Here is a 5579-nt window from a genome sequence, read left to right as displayed (position 1 = left end):
CCTCCAGCATTTTGTGTGTGTGTGTTACTCTACAATTGAATTTCTGGGTACTAATTTCTTCAAAGACCTGGGTGCTGAGAATAAAGCTTTTTGAGTTTGTAAACACATAGAAAATATGTTGAATAATAGATGTTTGAAAAGGTTTTAACCGCATTAGTTCTTGAAAAGGTCTTAATCATTCTTCTAACAGAAGACCGGACAAAACTGAAATGTAATCCCGTGCAACACACATTTTTTCAATCCTAGAAAACCATTTTCTTTACGGACGAGGCCTATACACCATAGAGGGATCTGGTTATGTAAAGGTTAAAAAAAACATCAGCAGACCGCTGCTGTGATTGGCTATGGATACCGTGAAATCAGATCTCTGACATGCCGAGCAAGCTCAGGCCTGTCGTTTAATCCAAGCAGTGGTTGGGGGTAACTCTTAACTTTACTCTGGAGTTCAAGGCTGCTATTGTACAATTATTGCAAGGGAGTCTTGGCAATTTATCACGTACACCCCTATAACTGTGCAAATACATAAATAGATTGCAGAGCGTTTAAACCACAAACAAATGAGATGGGTGAAGATAGATTTGAACAAATGTCTCAATGCAAGAGTCTTATTTACCTATCATTCCTCTTACTTGTTCATGTCTATTACCTTTAAAACAGGAATCCCATTCCCAACGCTGCCAGTGCATTGGCTTCAGTGAGTTTCATTTCATGCTTGGGTGTGGTGAGGAAATCAGGTAGAAGGATATGGATTATTTAAAGGTCTGTTGACTTTGTTGAAGTGCCTTCCATCCCAAATGCCTTGCATTCTGAAACTTCCCTCCCCAGTCTCCTCCACCTTTAAGGTGCTCCATTAAAGCGGCCAACTTTTAATCACTCATTCTAACATTTCTTAAAGTAGTTTGGCATTGTTTTGTTTTTGATCATGTTTCCCTGGAATGTCTTAGAATGTTTTAAGATTCAAATTTCTAAGTAAATTTATTATCAAAGTATGTACGTATCATGAAATACTACCCTGAGATTCATTTTCTTGCAGGCATTCACAGTAGAACGGAAAATACGACAGAATCGATGAAAAACTACACACAAACAAAGACTAGTGAGCAATCACTGTGCAAAAGAAGACAAACTGCGCATGTACAAATAATAATGAATAAATAATACTAACGACATGAGTTGTAGAGTCCTTGAAAGTGAGTTTGGACGCTATGTACAGAGATGAATTCAGTATTGTGGTGAGTGAAGTTATCCGCACTGGTTTAGGAGCCTGATGGTTGAAGGGTAATAACTGTTTCTGAACTTGGCGGTGTGGGAACTAAGGCTCCTGTTTCTTCTTCCTAATGGCAGCAGTGAGAAGAGAGCATGGTCTGGATTGTGGATTTACTGAATATATAGAGTGATGTTGGAGTTGCTGCTGTCATTTACATTACTCCAGGGATGTGGAGAGAGTAGGCTGAAGGTCATAGGGGTATTGTATTTACTCCTAATGACACCAGGCTAGGAAACAATACGTTGGCATATTAACAGTCTTTCAAATTCTATCTTACAACCCCAGGAGTATGAAAAGTGATTTGAATGGTAGGGTTCTCTAAGGTAATCAGTTTTCTTGGTCCCAATTATGTGCTGAAGTTGTGATCCTGTAGTTAGTGCCAAACATAGATAATGTGCCTCAGATCAAGAACACATTTTGCAAACACTCTGAATGGATGTGACAACCTTTGCCAATGTATGGGGTGGGAACAGACATATCAGAAAGAAACTTGTGTGTATTTAGAAGGAATATTGTTAAAAGAAGACTTCTTTTTCCATGGGGCAATATATAACCTATCTCAGGACAGGAAGATGTTTGCCTGGCATGAAGCATGATGTCATATGTCATGTACAACAAAGATAAACATAGAAATTCAATCCCAGAATGCTGATATTATTTCCATTTTAAGGTTATTTTATGTCAGTCCTTCAGGTCATGAGTCACTCTTACATCACTGATGCAAATCCCATGTCAGCTGTATCTGGAGTGACACTAGTCCCACGTGCACCCTCCTTTCAGAACACTGGGGGAAATAAGTTGACTTGGCAGTTACTATTGTTGGGCATTTGTGGGACAACTTGATCTTCAATCCACAACACTGGAGTAGGATCCTTTTCAATTGTCAAACTCAGCCTACCAATCACGTTCCACTCAGTGCCACCATCACCTCCTGTTGAACCTCTTTCCACCCCTTCACACATGAAACTAAAAATCGGCAAAGAGTCAGAGATTTGCATTTGAAGCCTTCGGTCTTGCATGCAGTTGAAACTTGAAGCGGGGTGTGGGGAGTAGGGGGGGACTGTATCCAAGATCATAAAGATTGTTAGCAACCTGCTACATTGCTCCTCTAATACACCTATTTGTATTTAAGTTGTCATATGGGGATTGAATTGTAGTCTAAATGTTTTAAGGCCAATCCAACAGGCAGTGAAATGCTATGGATAGGTCTTTTGCTCTAAGTATATCCTTCTGCACAGTGATGTAGTGAGCTAATTCTCATTCCATCACTGTGACCATTAATTCTCATTAGTCTTAGTGCTGGATTGGAATTTGCTTTCATAAGGATTGCAGTACCAGTGAAGACACCAATTAACACACAAACTCTTAATTCCATTGAATGATTGCTGCTTCTTACCCAAACCACCTCTTCATTGCACTTCTGCATTCTGCACCCTCCTCAAGGCCTTTCTCCAGGTTGTTACTGGATTGGGAAAGCACATCAGGTCTAGGCCACTGACAGTCTACTGAAGGATCTCCGCAGGTGAATCGGGGGGAAGGAACTGTCAGAGTTTCACGTCAGACCCCTGCGAGGAAAATGAGTCAACAGCCCACAGTGAGTTGTGGTGGGGTTGGGAGGCAGGGATTGGGGGTGCCGGTGGTCTCCTTTCATTTTATTAACCCTCCGTTTGGCCATCTCACTCAGAAAACTGAGCACAAAGAATAACTGGACCAAGAACCTCACTTTCCGCTGTTCCTTTGCTTAAAAAGAAATGTGTGTGGAGTTAATCTGCTTTTCAATCCTGGACAGCATACAAAAGTTATGTAGTTATTTCCACAAACTCATGTACTCATGCCGTAAAGCAGCTTGATGGAAGTTGGAGAGGGATGTACAGTATCTTTTGGTTAATGACCTCATGGACTGGGATCATTGCCCACAGGCCTCAATTGACAAGCATGACGTTGTCTCAGACAAGCCACCCCTTCTTCTGCTTGCTTACTGTACAGAGCAGAAATGAAATGTTAAGGCATAAACAAAAGGGAAGACTGAGGTTCCAGTGTGTCCAGTGATTTTCTGTTGCAATGGTTAGAATTATGCAGCAGTAGAGTAGAAAAATATAAAATACCCCTTCTTTTTTCTCTCACTCTCTACAAATTGTTTCTATTTTTAGCATAGGTTGCAAAAATTGATCAAGAGGGTGGTACATTACATCAACCAGGCTTTTTCACTGCGAACGGGCAGTATCAACATAAAGTAGAAGCCTTTGGCATAACAATCCTAGTTATACAAAATGACTAGGAAAGGACTGAGCTTCTGAGAGTAATTTTAAACACAATAGTTCTCACAGTTCCGGCATTTTAAAGTCGATATTTGACCTTCACAACAGCTGCAGAAAGTGCAAGCCTGCAGGAGCTTACTTTTAGATCCATTTTTCAGAAGGTGTCCTGACTCTCATCTATCTTGCAAAGGCTATTAAGGGTGTATTGGTGGCAGTGTCATTAGAGTGCGCCAAGATGCATAGTGCATTGAAGCACTGTTGTCAACACTGTCTACGATGCAGGATTGTTTTTGTCATTCTTCAGTGCACGGGTTGAAATGATTGTTACTCTGATTTGATGCAACATAAAAAACACAATAAATAGAAAAATAAAAGCAATTCAATAAAACACAATGTACAAGTAACTGTTTTATATATATAGACTAATTGCATGTGTATGTTGTGGTTTCTAGGAGTTAGTGGGGTGCATGCGTTGGCCAGTTTTTGAATCCGTTGGTCCTGGCATGGACGCTGGGTAGCCTCATCCCTAATACTTCCGGTTTAAGATGGCACTGGTGAAGCCCAGAAACTACTTACTGGCGGCAAACAAAACAAAGACTATGACTGAGTATTTTATTAATAACAACTTTTCTTGTAAAATTTACAGTAAACGAACACCGCAAGCAATGGACGGGTGGGTGAAGGCGGGGCTGAGTCAAGGGTCGAAGCGTGCAGGTGTGAGGCGACGTCGAGGCATGTTTGAGGCAAAGTTAGGGCAAGGGCGAGGCACTTTTAAGGCAAAGTCGGGGGGAGGTTGAGGCATATTCGAGGCAAAGTTGGGATGAGTGGAGCGGAGCAAAGCCGGAGCAGAGATCAGGCAGATTCGAGGCCCGTTCACCTAAGCCAAAAGCGAGGTTAGATTGATCTAAACGCCAGGCTGATTTAGAAAGATCGAGTATGAACCAAAAACATGGTGGTGGGGTCCAGGTCCAGAGCTTATTGATGCGAGCGGGTCCGAGTGCAAGAAACAACCCAATGTTTGGATGATTTAAACGCCTGGACAGATGGATTGAAAAGGCAGGGTGTCAGGACAAGAGGCGAGGGTCGAGCCAGTTCTGCTCACTACTCTGTGACCTTTATTGGGCTCTGTGCTGAACTGAGGCTGTGGCCGTAGCCTACTCCAGTTGGTCCAGACTCCACGTCTGAGGGCTCCATGACATTTATTCTACTCTTCACTGAACTGAGACTGAGGCTGTGGCCTGTTCCGACTGCTCCAGGCTCTGTGTCTGAAGGCTCTGCGCTGAACCGAGGCTGAGGCTGAGTCTGCGGCCTGCTCCAGCTGCTCCAGGCTTTGTGTTAATGGACTCACTTTTATTCTGAATACTATTTGCTTACTTTTATTGTTGGCGTGACTTTTTTTCTCTTTGCACATTGGGTGTGTGTCGGTCTTTTTATGGATTCTTTTAGCTGTCTTTGTTTTGTGGCTGCCTGTAAGGAGATGAATTTCAAGGTTGTATAACGTCAGCCTCTAACTGACAGCAGGTCTGCTGTGGCAGGGCTTGATTATGAGGTTGTAGAGAGCATAAACCAGGGGAGATCTTGAGTCACCAGAATACAGAGACAAAATAGAAAGAGAACCTTGGTGCATTTTTTATCATTATTTCAGACTTCCAGCACCTATAGTATTAAACTCAGGAGATTCTGTAGATGCTGTAAATCCAGAGCAACAAACACAAAATGCTGGAGGAACTCAGCAGGTCAGACAGCATCTATAAAGAGGAATAAGCAGTGGACATTTCAGGTTTGTGAGAAACATAATACTTCATCTAAAAATACTAGAACACCATCAAGAAACAGAAGCTTTCATTTCTATAGCACCATACACAATTTCAGGACATCGATTCTCAAGCAATTTACAAGCATTGAATACTTTGAAGTAATACTCTCTGTGTGCTGATAGAGACATAGAACAAAAGAGCTTTTCATTTAATCAGCTGCTCTTACAGACACAAGTGGAAACAGCAACAAAAAAGTTAACTTTTAAATAACTTAAATGGTTCAGAGGTGATATCATG

At 41.7% G+C, this 5579-nt stretch overlaps 1 long non-coding RNA gene across 1 annotated transcript; it reads left to right on the top strand.

The window, feature by feature from the left end:
• The first annotated feature begins 380 nt into the window (after positions 1–380).
• On the top strand, positions 381–1131 carry LOC132384494 (uncharacterized). The gene is made up of 3 exons (XR_009508915.1): positions 381–420; positions 658–759; positions 1034–1131. It is a non-coding gene; the product is annotated as an uncharacterized LOC132384494 (long non-coding RNA).
• Positions 1132–5579: the final 4448 nt, after the last annotated feature.

Source organism: Hypanus sabinus, chromosome X1, assembly GCF_030144855.1.
Source record: "Hypanus sabinus isolate sHypSab1 chromosome X1, sHypSab1.hap1, whole genome shotgun sequence".
In the NCBI taxonomy this organism is placed as follows: Eukaryota; Metazoa; Chordata; class Chondrichthyes; order Myliobatiformes; family Dasyatidae; genus Hypanus; species Hypanus sabinus.
The sequence above is the reverse complement of the archived record's forward strand: the minus strand, read 5'-3'. Positions and strand labels throughout refer to the sequence as shown.